A 17,493-nucleotide genomic window follows, 5' to 3' on the forward strand; every position below is an offset into this window, starting at 1 on the left:
CTGAATGTCTTTGGTAAAGTGTCTGTGTATGTCCTCTACCCGTTATTTAATTGGATTATTTTTCTTCTTTTTGTTGAGGTGTTGAAATGTTCTGTAACTTTGTGGCAGATCCCCTTTTCTAAGATGTTATGTCCCAAATTTTTTTTCCCAAATCTGTGGATTCTATTTTTGAAACATTTTGTTTCTAATTTTTTTAAAATATTTTTGATGCACATAAGTAACTACTTTTTAGGAGGTCCTAGTCATGGCACTGTAGGATAATCACTGGACCAGATGATTAGTTTAAACCGCAAAGCTGGTGGTTCAAACTCACCATCCTATCCTCAGAAACCTGATACAGGATCACTGTTAGTCAGAATTGTCTCGACAGCAGTTAGCAACTACAACAACAAAGTCATCTATTTTGTCTTCTGCTGTATGTGTGTTTTCAGTTGTGTTTGACAGTGTATTTATGCCATGAATCACAGCCTCTAAGTTTCACTCTCTTTTTTCATTGATGATCTTTATAGATTTTACATTTAGGTCTTTAATCCATGTTGAGTTCATTTTTGCATATGGTGTGAGATATGGGTCTTGTTTAATTCTTAGGCAAATGAATTTCAAGTTTGACCAGCACCATTTATTTAAGAGACTATCTCTTCCCCATTTAATTTGTTTCAGTGCTTTGTCAAAAATGAACTAAGCATAGGTGGATGGATTTACTTCTTGTTTATCAATTTTGTTTCATTGATCTATGTGTTTTTCATTGTATCACTACCAGGATGTTTAGATGTGTGGAAGGTTTTAAGCACCTGTTGTTTCCATGAGCATTGATTGAGGATCCAAGTAAAACGAAATCCTTGAACAACTTCAATCTTTTCTCCATTTTGTCCAGTTGTACTTTGTTTTCTTTATGTTGAACTTTAAGCAAACGCCACTGGTTTAATGTTTGTTGAATACAACCAGTTCTAGCTTGCTTTTCCCAATTCGGATTTGGTTGGAAATATCAAAATTTATGTGTATGCATACTTCATTTTCAAAAACTCTGTGCTTTTAAATTCTGACCTGAAAGAGATGTTGAGAAGATGACATTATAGAATATTCATGTACTTATGTTATCATTTCTCATCCACAAAACTGTTCCTTAAATGGCTTAGCTGACTTAATAGATTGCCTTCTTTTTAAGGATCATTTAAATATAATCTTCCTTCCCTCAAATTATTCCAATCACTGAGAGCTTTTGCTGACCTACTTTTGAACCAGTGGAAGAAATCTTGTCAGAGCCAACATTTGCAATTGCAGGCTAGATAATGATATTATAATAGTTGTAGGCAACTCAGGTAATTTTCTTCAAAAATTCTAAATCAAGTAAGAGATTTCCAGTTATTTCATACATATCCTCTTGAGATTCAGTGAGACCCAACAAATAATACACATTTTATCTGTCCAGATTTTGAAATCACTGAGAAATAAACCAAAGGGCTAGGCAGATGGAAGAATAGAATACTATCTTTATTACTTCTATACATTAAATTGTGCCATTCCCAAATATATATTGAATTCCTGTCCCCTATAAAAATGACCCAGTTTGGAAATAAAATGTTCCTTATGTTGCAGATTAAGTCATACCTGAGAACGGTAGGCCCTAAATCTAATCAGTTCTGAGTTATAAAAAGGGACTCATGCTGAATGTATAAGATAATAGTTATTGTTGTTGTTAAATTAAGTTGAGTTGGTTCCAACTCAAAACAGCCCTGTATAGGGTTCCAAGGAACAGCTGGTAGGTTTGAGCTTCTGTCTTTGTGGTTTGTAGTCCAGTGCTTACCCTATAGCACCACACTAGGATCCCAAGATAATAGTGAAAATTAAAACTAGTGGGTATATCGTCTTTCACCTTTCAACACAAGGTGGCTCAGTCAACTTTTTTAGCTGGACAACACATGAATGAACAAAGAAAAATAAATGTAAACTTGGGAGATAATTCTAAAGTTTGGACTTGCCAAAGTCTTCAATGTAAAAAGGAGGATGAGATTCTTTTAAAACTTACTCCATTATTTTAGAAAACAAAATTATAATCTACTCTTTCTTCCACTACTATTTATTTATCTGCAGGGGTTGCTATCTGGTAGATAAGATTTATCCTAGTTTGCCTTGTACAAACGATGTGTGTGGAAATTATCTGAAGTTCTAGAAGGCAAAACATTGATTCTTGCTTATCTTGTAGTTGTAGGCCACATCATTCTGCTTAGCATTTTCTGTTCTGTGTTTGGAGCTTACTTCATCATCTTTATATCCATGTTTTCCTTATATGTTCTTGTTGTTGTTAAATGCCATCGGGTCTGCTCCAACCCATACCTACCTGGTGTAGGACTTTTAATGAGCAGCTGGTGGGTTTGAACCACTGACCTGTGGTTCACAGTCCAGTGCTGATCTTACAATACCACACCAAGAGTTCTTTACTTATATGTCGTTGTTGTTTTGTGCCATCAAGTCAATTCCAACACATAAGGACTCTGTAGAGGGTTTCCAAGGATCAGCTGGTAGGTTTGAACCGCTGACCTGTGGTTCACAGTCCAGTGCTGATCCTACAGTACCACACCAAGAGTTCTTCCTTGTATAGGTGAATGCTATAAAAATAAAAACCTTCTTAATTAACAACAACAACAAAAGCTATTATGTTTTCAGGTTCAGTTGATTCTACGGCTTATTTCCCAATTGCCTTTGAAGGAAAAGGAATGTCCACTAAGAAATCTGTACATTCTAGTCGCACAAATCAATGAACTTCACTTTGCCTTTAATTACTGTTGGCAGTGTCACTTTTCATGTCAAATAATGGCAATAATTTGAAGCAATAGACTTAAAATATCCAATTCTTTTGGATGAAGAAATCTGGAACTTCACCATTCAATACTCTAAGAACTTCTTGGTCTTAAGTCCAATAGTTGACAAACCTAGGTCAATAACAAAACATTGCTGAGGACCCTCTTAGTGTTCAAAAGACAACGATCAAGCAGCCACTGTCTCCAGGAATGCCGACCTGTCACTGACCTTGGAAGGTGAAACATGAGTCAGTAGTCTCAGCCTTCAAGTTGGATGTAAACTCAGCCTTCCCTGCCTTTCCACATTTGAGAACGCATCAGTTAACTTTCGATGAAGAATACACCCTCCAAAACTTAGTGGTTCAAACCAACAAGATCTCGTTTAGCTTAAAGTTCTGGGTTGGATTTAGCTGGGTGGCTCTGGAGCTTTCGTTTGTGTAGATTGGTGGTCTGTTGGCAGAGGATGTGTTCAGCCTACCACGAAGACTAGGCTCAGAAGTAGTGAATGCCACATCTGTTGGTCTGTTGTGTTCTATTGGCCAGAGTAAGAGACAAAGCCAGGCAGTATTTAAGAAGTGGGAAAAGGGAGTCCACATATTTTTATTTCTTCCTCTTGTTTTTGTTGTTGTTAAGTGCTATCCAGTTGGTTCCAACTCACAGCAGCCTGTAAAGGTTTCCAAGGAACAGCTGATGAGTCTGAACAGCTGACCTTGCAGTTCAAACTGACCTTGTGGTCCTATTTTATCAACATTATTTCAGGAATTAAGGAACTCAATGGAGATGATTATTCAACTTGGGCTTGGATCTAAAAGTTTTACTGCTTTGTTGTTATCTTGATAGGGATGTGAGGGCTTGCAAAATCACATTACAAAGGCCCATAAGGAGGTAAATACTCTGACCATTCAGATGCATGGAAAAGCCAATGCTAACTATTAAAATAATATTCTATAGATGATTTTCTTTTGCTTACTAAGTCTGGTTCCATAGGTTTGGTTTCTGTTTTGTTTTTCCCTTTTTATGAATACATATGTCCAGAGCAACAAATTATGATTAACAACTGAACAACTCATCAGTGATCTCCCACAAAAATGACTCAAAAAAACAGCCACTAGTTGGTATTACTTTGTGTGGTTGAACTCACACATTTAAAACAAGTGATATATTACCAATATTTAAATATTCATAGACTTCACATAAGAAGTATATATGCCTTGCTGTCTATAAACACAGCAAGGTCAAGCAACAAAGTCACGTTCTGTTAGAATTGGATAGCCGCTGTCCATTACACTCTTTATGAAGGACTCACTTCCATCTTTGACCTGCTATTACATCCTGTATTCCTGACCCATTACACCCATATGCATGCTATCCACTTTCCTCCTGTAGCAATTTGCATTTAAGCATTTTCTTTAGAAAACAGAGTACTCAGGATAACAGTCACTAATAGGACAAAAATCTAGACCAAGGGAGGGAAGTGGAGAAAGCTAGGTCATAGTCACCAGGAAGAATCAAGGGTATGGAACTTTATACTTATATCTTAAACTTCTATATTGTACTTGAATCTTTGATTTCTATAGGATGGAATTCATTTTTCAAGTTCTGGTCTAAGTTGGTACCATTCCTCATGAGTGTTTCTTCCTAAACAATGTTTTAGGAATAGAATCATAAGAGAAATTGCAAATACAACCAGATTGCTCCTTAGAAGCCAGAATGGCGAGAGTTCATCTGTCATACTTCAGACATGTTATCAAGAGGACTCAGTCCCTGAAGAAGGATATCATGCTTGGTAAAGTGGAGGATCAGTAAGGATGAGGAAGATTCCCAAGGAGATGGATAGACACTGTGGCAGCAACAATGGGTTCATGTGTCGCTAAGATTGTGAGATTGGCACAGGACTGGGTAATGTTTCATTCTGTTGTTCATAATGTTGGTATGAGTCGGTACCAATCTGACGACACCTAGCAACAACAACAACAACAATCAAAACCAAACAAGGAAATCACACACAAAATTTACAGACTCATATTGCTTTTGAATATAGATGGAAAAATCTTCAATCCAACTTTAGGAAGGTGAGTTAGGGTCAGTTCTGACTCCTAGCAACCCCTTTTTATAATACAAAGACCCATTCCCTCACTTCCCAGCAGTCCTGCACTGTGCTTACAGTTGTTACTATGTTTGAACTCATTGCTGCATCCATCTTATTCAGCATTTTCCTCTTCTTTTGTTTTTCTGTCCTGTTACCTTACTCAGCATGATGCCCTCCTGCAAGGATTGATCCCTCCTGATGACAAGTCCAACATATGGGTCAGGGTCTATCACTAGCCTTCATTTTAAAGAGCATTATGGCTGTACTTCTTCCCGGATGGATTTGTTCTTCTGACAGGCCACGGTATATTCATTTCTTCACTAACTTTGTAGTAGCTAAGTTTTCATGTCAACTTGAATCAGTTAGGATTTTCAGTGGTTTGGTAGTTGAAATGCAGTTGCCCCACAATGAGAACTAATATAATGTGAGTCAATCTATGATGAAACTGGCAACAAACAATTAATCAACTGAATGGATGCTTCCTTGGTGTGTAGCCTGCTTCCTGTATATTAAGACATTCCAGCAAAGTTTGCTTGCTCTTTGCTGGGTGTAGATCTTGCATCTGGTGAGTCCTCCAACCTCAGGTTCCTTAGACTTGAGCTAATGACCTGCTCTATTACCTGCCTGCCTACCTGTTGTCTGACCAACCAGACTTGATTCATCTAACCCAGACACGGGACTCTCCCAACTCTGCAATTGTATAAGCCATTTCCTTGGTATAAATTTCTCTTTATATATACTTATGTAAATTTCAATGGTTTTGCTTCTCTAGAGAATCCAGCCTAGACAAATGCCATAATTAAAGCCCATTTTTGTTTCAATCTTCCTTATTCAATGCCCAGCATTACGCTTGCATACACAGCCATTGGAAAAATAAAACTATAGCTTGGGTTGGGCAAACCTTAGTTCTCAGAGTGGCTTCTTTCATTTCTGAGACTTAAAGAGGTATTGCATAGTAGATGTGCCCAATGCAATCTTCCATGTGTATTGACAAAAGATCCAGGCAAAATGAAATTCTTGACAACTTCAATAGGTATGGTGAAATGATACAGGCAAGACATACACTGTTCCTGTTTTTACACCATATGGTATTCCTTTTTGTGTTAAAATGACTCTTAGTCTAAGTATAGATTCCATATGAGCACAGTTATGTGTTCTGAAACACCCATTTTTCTTAATATTTGTCATAATTTGCTATGATCCACAGTCAAATGTTTTTGCATATTCAAGAAAGCACAAATCAGCATCTTTCTGTAATTTTTTTTGTTTTTTAGTCAAGATCCATCTAACATTTGCAAAGGCATTCATCATTCCACAATCTCTTCTCCCTCTGCCACGGTATCTTCTGGTTCTTCATTGATTTTCTGGCAGTTCTCTTTCAACGTATCTCAATATGTAAAAGAAAAAAGAAGAAGAAGAAGAAGAACCAAACCAAAACTAGGAGTAGGAGGGACTTTCCTGCTACTGATACACAGCATCAGCAAAATCCCACAGTTCTCATCACACTTACTGGTAGACTATTGAAAGCTTTCGTCTACAATCAGCAACAAGACAAGAGTGTTACATTTGCCACTTCTATTCAACAGTACTGAGTGTTCCAGCCAGATTAGGTATGCCATATAAATAAATACAATGCATACAGATTGGAAAGGGAGAAGTAAAATCATCCCTATTTGCTAATGACATGATTATGCTTATTGAAAATTCTAAGAACTGTGCCCGCACGAAACACCAGTAGAACTAATAAATGAGTTCAGCAAAGTTGGAGGAGGCTGTATATTTGTACAAAGTTCAATTTTATTTCTGTAACAATGAACAATCTGGAAATGAAATTAAAACATTTCCATTTGCAACAACAAAAAAATTAGAAAAATAATAAGTATAAGTCTTGTGCACTGGACACTGAAGAACAAGTCTGAAAGAATTTGAAAAAGACTCAAAAAGGAGGGAAATCGCTCCTTTTCATGTATTGGATGACTTAACCCTTGTTAAGATGACTAAACTCCCAAAACAGATCTACAGATACAAGACAATTCCTACAAAAATTCCAGATAATTTCTCTCTCTCTCTTTCTCTTTTTTTCCTCCTTTTTTCAGAAATTGACAACTTTAGTATTTTCTTCATTTATCAAGATATTTCTTAACGGTACAATTGTGAGACTTTTTGTTTTCTTCATGTTTGGACATAATTCAGACTGAAAACTGTAGTCTTTTATTTTCATCAGTAAGTGCTCCAAGTCATCCGAGCTTGCAGAAAGAAAGTTTGCATCATCTGCATACTGCTCAGAACACAAACTGAATAAGTAGGACTAAAGAATGCTACCTTGACACACATCTTTCCTTATTATACACCAAGCATCAGTAGATTCAAGGGACACAGGACAGCAAATGCAATCTTGAAAATATAATAACAAAATTGGAGGACTTAAACTTCCCAATTCCAAAACTTCCTACAAAATTAAGAAGAACCCTTGGCAGCACACCTCTTAACTGCTAACAAAATGGTCAGTTGTTAGAACTACCAACAGTGCCACAAAAGAAAAAGGCCTAGGAAACCCTAAGGAGCTGTTCAAATCTACCATTCAATGGCAAACAGTTGTAAAATCTCTATTCACAACATGGTGTCATATAAGCATGAAGATAAACAAAAAAATAATTGAGAGATCAGAAATAATCCCATGTTACGTTAACTGACTTTGACAAGGATGCCAATATTACTAAATGGGGGAAAATAATAGTCTTTAAAAAATAGGCTGTAACAACTGGATCATCCCCTGAAAAAGATTTGATTTGGACCCCTACTTTAAATTGCACACAAAAATGAACTAAAACTGGATCATATATGTAAACACAAGCAATAAAAGTATTAAACTCTTAGATGAAACAAGGCTGTACATATTCAAGGCCTTGGATTGGGCTGACAGTAAAATTTACATGTGAAACCAAAGCACAGCAATCAGGTTAATAACGTTGGTGCTTCAAAGAACACTTTCAAGAAAATGAAGAAACAACCTACAGAACAAGAGAAAAGTAGAAAATATTATATAAAAAAACCCACCACTGGACCGATAAACAGTATCCATGTAAATGGAAAAGAGATTGAAGTTGCCTAAGACTTCATTTTGCTTGAATTAACCATCAGCACTCATGGAAGCAACAGTCATGAAATCAAACAATGTATTGCATTAGGGAAATCTGCTGCATAAGACCTCTTTAAAGAGTTCAAAAGCAAAGATGTCTGTTTGAAGACTAAGGTACACCAGACCTAAGCCATGCTATTTTCAATAACCTCATATGCATGTGAAAGTTGGACAATGAATAAGGAAGACATAGAAGAATTGATGTATTTGAGTTATGGTTTTGGAGAAGAATATTGAAAGTACCATGAACTGCCAAAAGAATAAATAGATCTGTGTTGGAAGATGTACAGCCAGAGTGATCCCTGGAAATCAGGACGGCCAGACTTCATCTCTCATACTTCAGACACTTCATCAGGAGGGACCAGTCCCTGATGAAGGACATCATGTTTTGTAAGGTGGAAGGTTGGAGGAAAAAGAGGAGAATCCCTAGCGAGATGGATTGGCACCATGACAGTGGCAATGGGCTCAAACGTAGCAGTGATTGTGGGACTGAGCAGTGTTTTGTTCTGTTGTATATAGGGTCACTATGAGTTTGGAACTACCTCAATGGCACTTAACAACAACAATACGCATGCCTGTTGGCGTTAATTTGTTTCTGACTCATAGTAATCCTACAGGACACAGTGAACTGCCCCATAGGACTTCCAAGGCTATAATCTTTATGGAAGCAGACTGCCATATCTTTCTCATGCAGCGGTACTGGCCCATTGGAACCATCAACTTTTTGGTTATGAGCCAAGCACTTAACCACTAGGGCTTCTCCTACTATAGAGAGTACATCAAGAAATCTTACACCTTAATAATAAAGGACAAATAGTCCATTGTTGTTGTTAAGTGCCATCGAGTTGGTTCCAACCCATAGCGACCTTGTATAGGCTTTCCAAGGAGCGGCTGGTGAGCTTGAACCACCTATCTTGCAGTTCAAATGGCTTTTCAGTCTGGTGCATTAACCTACAGCACCACACCAGGATGCTATTAGAAAGGGGTAAAAGGCCTGAATAGACTATTCTCCAAAGAGGATACATGAATGTTCAATATGCACATAAAAAGATACTCAACAGCATTAGTCATCAGTGAAATGTAAATCAAAACCATGCAAAGATACAATGCTCACACTCTTCAGTGCGGCTATGATGAAAACAATAATGAATGAAAACTGTTTATGAGCATGTGCAGAAATGGAATCCTCCTGTATTGTAGGTGATGATGTAAAATGGTGCATCTTGTGTTGCAGTGCTGAGAAAGTTACACGTTGAGTTACTAATGACAGTAGTCCGGTGTTGTGCATTCATTTTACCTGAAATAATTGAAAACATATGTTCATGCAAAACTGGGACACATATATTTGTGGAAGCATTATTCATGGCAGCTGCAAAGTGGAAACTACCCAAATATTGATCAACGGATGAATGGTTATATAAATGTGGTGTCACCATGGGATGAATGGCAGTGTGCTGTGGAGTTGGTTCTGACTCACAGCAACCCTGTAGAGCATTCCTGAAGCTGTATATCTTTACAGGAGCAGAAAACCTCATCTTTCTCCTGTGGAGTGACTGTTAGTTTCAAACTGCTGACCTTGAGGTTGGCATCCTGACTTGGAACCACTAAACTACCAGAGCTTCTTACTCAGCCATAAAAACGAATCAAGTATTGGTGCATGCTAAAACATGGATAGATTCTGAACACATTATATTAAGAAAAGAAGTGTAATACAAAAATAGAGTCCTAGTGTGGCATTGCAGGATAACACACTAGACCACAATGTCACTTTGAAACTCAAGGAAACCCTACAAAGTGTTGCTGAGTTGGAACTGAGCCAACAGCATTCAACACCAACATTGAAATGATATGTTTAGAATAGTCAAAACTATAGGGACATAAAAGGAGCCCTAGTCATTCAGTGGATTATGAGTTATGCTGCTAACCTCAAGGTCAGCAGTTTGAATCTACCTTTCGCTCTACAGGAGGAAAATGAAGCTGTCTATTCCAATGAAGATTTACAACCTCAGAAACCCTTTCAGGGTCACTATGAGTTGGAACCCACTCAACAGCACACAAGTACCACCACCATCATCTGGACATGGAGTACATTAGTGGTTGCCATGTGTGGGGTGTGAATCATAGAGAAGTGAATACTGGTTTCTTTTTGGCAGGATGAAAATGTTCTGAACTTAAATAGTGGTGATGGTGACAAACAAATCTTGTCAATATATTAAAACCCAATTATTTGTGCACTTAAAAGGCAAATTTTGTGGAATGTGAATTATGTCTCATTTTAAATAAGGAGGAAAATATACAAATGAAAATTGCAATAAAGTTGATCAGGAAGTTAATAGATTCCTCCAGAGTTTTAAATTTTTGTTTCAAAAACCGGGCACATTGTAGAGCAAATATTCCCTGGGTTAAAAAGATAAATTTGACATGTAGGATTTCGATTCTAGACATTAATTCCATATTTAAATAATGTTCTGGTTTGACAGGCATAAATGTGTTTCATTTATTGCAAGCTAGTCATGGCAAGATACACAAGTGAAGATTTCAGGACATTCATTTAGAACTTGTGAATCAGTATTAACAGTGACAATGACAATGTGTGTTCAGTGGTAAGAGTCCCAATCTTTTAACTTCAGACTTTGACTCATTATGAATGGTCTCTGGAGGAGGCTGGACCACAGCTCAAACTCTGTGTAGGTCCCTTGAGTTCATGGTCTGAGATCGAGCGGCTGACAAAGTCTCAGTAGGCTCAGTCTTCAGAAAGAGGAGAACATAGAAAAATCCCTCTGCCTCTGCTTTCTCTCAAGGCATGAAGCAAACTCTTTGGGTTTACATATGACATTTTCACCTTGACCTCATATAATAAGGGCCAATGTGCTATCACTGCTAGTACACTATGGTTTCTCACCAAGGTTTGATATTAACTCAATATCACATCTTTCCTTCAAGGTTAGAGAGTAATAGATATTAAGATATATGTATCAAGGGTAGTTTACATAAACTGACTATATTATTTTTTTTTATTTTATCACAGCATGTAATGCTTTCATTCACATCATATGCTTCTCCAGAAAATTTTCTAAATAATTTTCTAGTGACTTATGGGTTTCTATTGACTTTTAGCTAATGTTAGAGACTCTCATACACATAGACTTGTTTCTGTTTCTAAGTTCATGTTGTTATTGTTAGGTGCCATCAAGTTGGTTGTGACTCATAGCAAACCTGTGCCCATAGAATGAAACACTGCCCAGTCCTATGCCATCCTCAAAATTGTTACAACATTGCTCCTCCTATTGTTGAATGTCTTCCTCTATTTCACTGACTTTCTACTTTACCAAGCATGATGTTCTTCTCCAGGGACTAGTTCCTCCTGATAATACGTCCAAAGTGTGTGAAACAAAGCCTCATTATACCTGCTTGCTAGGGGCACTCTACTATACTTTCTCCAAGATGAATTTGTTTGTTATGCGTATAACTACTGTTGATACAAATGCCTTTTGGAAGCATAACTGTGACTTACATCTTACATGATTTGGAAGCAGCATAGAAACGTCCAGAGCAAAGCTTAAATTTCAAGATGACCCTTGTCTGGCATGTGAAGAGCTTGGAAGTCATCACTTTCATCATCATAGCAAGAGAAAAAGAACTAAAAAATGAAAAGCTCAGCAAGTCTGAAGTGCATCACAGAATTGAGGTCATAGTGCAAACTGTCACCCTGAAAACAGGAGGCAGACAGACAAATACAGAGACTCTCCCCATCCTAGAGCGGAAATGACAGCCCATCCTCACAATCGTTATGCTTGAGTCCATTGCTGCTACACCTGTGCCAAGACATCTTGTTGAGAGCCTTCCTCTTTTTCACTGACCTCCCACCTAACCAAGCATGATCTCCTTCTCCAGGGACTGGTTCTTTCTGATAATATACCTGAGGTTTGAGAGACTGAGTCTCACTTTCCTGGCTTCTAAGGACAATTGGGTAGGAAGACTTAAAGGATAATTGACCAACAGTTGGAATCTGTATTGGACTAGCTTGGGAGATAAAAACTCTCCAAGGCCGTGTCCTTTGTGAGCTTTCCTTGCAGGGCTTCCACCGAATTCTCACTGTGAAGATTAGAGAACTATCCCTGAGAGCCTCCAGCAGAAGAATGGGAAGAGAAACCGAGTAACCATTTGAAATAGTTCTTTGTTCTCCAACTCTAACAATGTCTGCCTTCAACAGAAACATCTTTACTAAAGCTTAATCCACCTCAGTTTTATCAGAGCCTTATCACATGAGGTTGTCCTAAGTGTTCACTTGATGGTGAGGGGATGCTTTTTTGTTTATTTTTTCTTTTGGTTTACTTGATTTGATGAGTCTCTGGATGGTGCAAATGGCCAACACACTTGCCTGCTAACTGAACATTTGGTTGTTTCACACAGAAACATTTCAGAAGAAAGGAATTGTGACCTTCTTCTGGAAACCAACCATCTTTTTTTCCTTCTCAGTAGCTCACATAGAGATACCACATCAAGAAGATGCATTACTTCAACAGGTCTTTCTTTGGATAGGGCAAGAGAGGGGCTGGACTTCCCAGAGCTAGCTTTGGTAAGAGCAATTGCAAAACTGAATTTCATGGAGATTGACTTAGGAGGAACCAGGAGGGACCAGTCCCTCAAGAAGGACATCGAGTTTGGTAATATACATGGTCAGTGAAAAAGATGAAGACCTTCAATGAAATGGATTGCCACAGTGGCCACAGCAATAGATTTATTGCAGCAGTTGTGAGGTTGGTTCAGGACCAGGCATGGTTCACCTGGTATTGAACATAGAGCTGCTATGAATAGGAACTGACTCATTGGCGCCTAACAGCAACACGAAATAAGACAATCAAGTTTGGCTCTGAGCCAACAGTATTTTCAGTGTTTTTGAGATGTGCATAAGATTAAAGGACAGAGTACAGCTTTTGTTCTCATTCTATATAGCTTGCTATTATTGATAGAGCATTAACAAAGTCCCTGTGTGGCATAACCAGTTAAACGTTCAATCACTAACCAGAAAGTTGATACTTCAAACCCACCCAGAGGCTCCTCAGAAGAACTCCATGGTAATTTGACTTTGCAAGGGTATATACCCTTGAAAACCTTATGGAGTAGCTCTATTCTGCACACGTGGGGTCACCGTGGTTCAGAATCAACTTGAAGGCAGCTAACAGCAATACCACAAAATTGAACCAAACCTACTGCCATTAAGGTTCATTTGGGCTCATAGTGACTCCACTGAGTTTCAGGAATGATGTTCCATTAACCTGTGCCCTAAGACAATGCTACTACACTATGACAAAGTTCTGTATCAATGTGTCAGCTGCCTCATTATCATTCTTAAAAAGCAATGCCTTGTTATTCGGCTATTGCTCTTCCACTTGACAATGCTGGCCTCAATACAGACCATGATCTCCAAAGCTAGGACTCGGACTCGCCAAATAAAGCAGCAGGATCCTATAAAGCCATTGAATGTGACCGAAGTGCTTTAGGCTTCTACAATGATGGCTTTTCCGACTTGTAAACATTTCCTGTACAATTATACAGATTGTTCCAATCTTCAAACAGATGAGCAAGGAAAATGAATTCAAGCGGCAACCATGGAAAATCAAAAGTTCTTTTCCCCCAGTGTGAGAAATTACTCGATTGTTAAACTTGCCATCAATTTGCAATTTATTATAAAAGCTTCTTCTTTTCCTCTTCTTGCCAATAAGAAGCATCTTATGTTTTATTTCAATAAATTCAGTGAATTTGGAGGAAAAAAATACCCAGATGGCTGAATTTCTTTAGAAAAGTGTCTGTATCCAGTATAACATTCACAGCTGCCAGAAAATGTATTTCTCCATTGTGGCTACCACCTGATGTTTATAGTATAAAACTGGAACAAAAAACAAAAAAGCGAAACAGAGAGACAAAGAAGGGGAAAACGAAGAAACTTGCAGAAAAACTAAGATTGTTACTATGTTCTCTTAGAGGGAAGTACTATAATCTAGCTCGAAGATTGAAGCACATCATTAATGCCAAATCAATGCAACAGAGAAAGTGCCCAATAAACCTCTGAATCCAATGGACTGAAGACAGAGCAATTGTGCTGCATTTGCATTTAGAGAAGGGCCATTTGAAGCACTGTCTCACCAGTGAGGGGAGTCAGAATATCTTAGAAAAATCAATGCACATTGAAGCCACTCATATCAAATTCTAAGTTAAAGCATTACCAGGCATGATAGGCATTTAAATGTCTTAATTTTCCCATTAGTTAATCTATTGTGCACCTACTGTGTGCATCACATTGAACTTGAGATAAATGGAAGACAAAAAGAGCAAAGTATCTGCTATCTACTGTTATTCCTACCTATTCCACATGTTTCCTGGGCGGGTGCTACATTATTTCTCTGTTCTTCACACATTCTGAGTTTATCTATCATTCACAGGAAAATTCAACAGAAACTCGACATAAACATCTTTTTCTAAAAGTGATCTTTTTATGTTTTGATCCAACAATACTAATCTATCTATTCATCTAGTCACATATCTATCGATATCCATCTATTTATATATCCATCCAAATACCTTGTTGTTGTTGTTAAGTGCCCTTGAGTAGGTTCTGATTCACAGAAGCCCTGTATAGGTTTTCCAAGGAGTAGCCAGTGGGCTTGAACCATTGACTTTGTGGTTAGCAGTCCAATGCTTATACTACAATGCCACACCAGGACTCCAAAGACCTAGATTGGTCTAATAACACTGCCAGTCCCTCCTGCTCATGATTTAGGAGTAATCTAAGTCTTAGAATTTCTAAAAGATTTGCATTGTCCCACCTACATGCTGGAGTCCTAGTGTGGTGCTGTGGGTTAATGTGCCAGACTGCAAAGTCATTTGAACCAGAAGACCAGTGGTTCAAGCTCACCAGTTGCTCCTCAGAAACCCTATACAGGGTCACTACGGGTCAGAACCAACTCGACAGCACTTCACAACAGCAACAACCTACATGCTGGAATGTGTAGAAAATGCTTGCTGTGATCAGAGTTTTCTTTAGCTATTCTGGGATTAATTCTCTGGAGCTCTGACAATGCTTAAACTTGCTTTTGTTTTCTTCTGTTGTTTTATGAAACTTGTATTTTCCTTTGGGTAGGACGGTGAACATGCCATCATTCTACTTTATTTTTACATTACTGGTTATAAGTGCTTCTGATTTTTTCTGCAAATATTTTCATCTTGTAACCCAAATATTCTTTTCTATTTCAGTAAGGGTTAGTTCTTCCAAATAAAAAAATCATGCTTTATTTTAAGTTTATGCATTAATTTATCTTTCATTCATTCATTTCTTTATGAATTAAAAATTTGCTGATTTATCTGCCTCTTCTCTAAGTTTATACATGTAGGTAAAACTCAATACTGCATTAATGCTGTTAGGTGCTACTAAATAGGTCTTGAATTATAGTGATTCTATGCACTAAATAACTTTCTAAACAAAAAATCCTGCCCATCCTGCAGCATATTCACAAATGTTAGGTTTGAGTCCATGGCTGCTGCCACTGTATCAGTCCATCTTGTTGGGATCCTCTTCTTTTTCACTTACTGTCCACTTTTCCAAGCATGATGTCCTTTTCCAGAGACTAGACCCTGTTGGAAATGTGTCAAAAGTGTAAGTGACAAAGCCTCACCATCCTCAATTCTAAGAACATTTTGACGGCACTTCTTCTAAGACAGATTTGTTTGTTCTTAAGATACTCATTCCATGCTATGTTCAACAGCAAATTCAAATGCCTTAAGTTTTCTGCAGTCTTCCCTATTCATTGTCCAACTTCCACATGCATATTTTTGTTGTTGTTATGTGCCGTGGAGTCGGTTCCAACTCATAGCGACCGTGTACAGGGTTTCCAAGGCTGTAAATCTTTACGAGAGCAGAAAGCCTCATCTTTCTCCCGCGGAACAGCTGGTAGTTTCGAACTTGACCTTGTGGTTCGCAGCCCGATTCGTAACCACTACGCTACCAGAGCTCCTTTCCACATGCATTTTAAGCTACTGAAAATGCTATGGCTTGGATCAGACACACATTAGTCCTCAAAATGACATCTTTGCTATTGAACACTTTAAATAGTACTTTTTCAGCAGATTAGCCTAGTGTAATATGCTGTTTTATTTCTTGACTGTTGCTTCCATCAATGTTGATTGTGGTTTCAAGCAAAATGAAGTCTTTAAAATTTTCAATCTTTTTCTCCATTATCATTATGTTATTTACTGGTCCAGTTGTGAGAATATTTTGCAACCCATAGTGAAGGCGATAGTCTGACCTTCATCAGTAAGTATTTCATGTCCTCTTTGCTTTTAACAAGCAAAGTTGTGTCATGATATTTTTAAATGGGTATTCTTCTAATTCTGATGCCATGTTCTTCATAAAACTCAGTTTCTCAGATTATTCAAATGGATTGAATAAATACGGTGAATGGGCACACACTTTTCCTGAGTTTAAGCCATTCAGTATCACCTTATCCTTTTTTGAACAACTGCCTCTTGGCCTATGTAAGGGTTTCTCATGAGCACAATGAGGTATTCTGGAATACCCGTTCTTTGCAATGTTATCCCTAGTTTGTTATGATCCACAGAGTGGATCAATAAAGCACAAGAAACACACTTCTAGTATTCTCTGTTTTTAGCCAAGATCCATCTGACTTCTGCACTGATGTCCCTGGGTCCACGTTCTCTCCTGAATCTGACTTGAATGTATAGCTGCTCCCTCTGGATCTAATGCTACAATCATTTAGAATTATCATCAACACAATTTTACTTTCATGTGTAATGTTAATGGTATTGTTTGATGACTTCCACATTCCATTGGGTCACCTTCCTTTAGAATGGGCACAAGTATGTATCTCTTTGAATTAGTTGGTTAGGTAGCTGTAGTCCAAATTTCCTGATATAGTTGATAAGAGCCTCTAGTGCTGCCTCAGTTTGTTGAAAGCTTTCCATTTGTATATTGTCAGTTCCAGGAGACGTATTCTTCATAAATGCCTCAGTGCTGCTTGGACTTCTTCCTTCAATACCACTGATTTTGGTCCTACACTACCTCTTGAAATGATTACACATCAATGGTTTTTGGCACAGTGACTGAATTTATTCCTTCCAGCTTTTGATAATTCTAACATCATTCAATATTCTCACCTAGAATCCTTCAATATTGCAACATGAGGCTTTAATTTTTCTTCAGTGTTTGCAGCTTCAGAATTGCTAATCACATTCTTCCCTTTTGGTTTTCTTATTCCAAGCCTTTGCATATTTCACTATAATATTTGACTTTGTCTTCTTAAAATCCTCTTTGAAATTTTCTGTTCATCTCTTTTGCCTCATCATTTCTTCCAGTTGCTTTAGTTTCTCTAAATTCAAGAGCAAGTTTCATAGTGTCTTCTAAAATCCACTTTGGTTCTTTCTTCCTCCCTCCTCTCCCTCCCTCCCTCCCT

The sequence above is a fragment of the Chrysochloris asiatica genome, unplaced genomic scaffold (genome assembly GCF_000296735.1).
Source record: "Chrysochloris asiatica unplaced genomic scaffold, ChrAsi1.0 scaffold00162, whole genome shotgun sequence".
NCBI lineage: Eukaryota > Metazoa > Chordata > Mammalia > Afrosoricida > Chrysochloridae > Chrysochloris > Chrysochloris asiatica.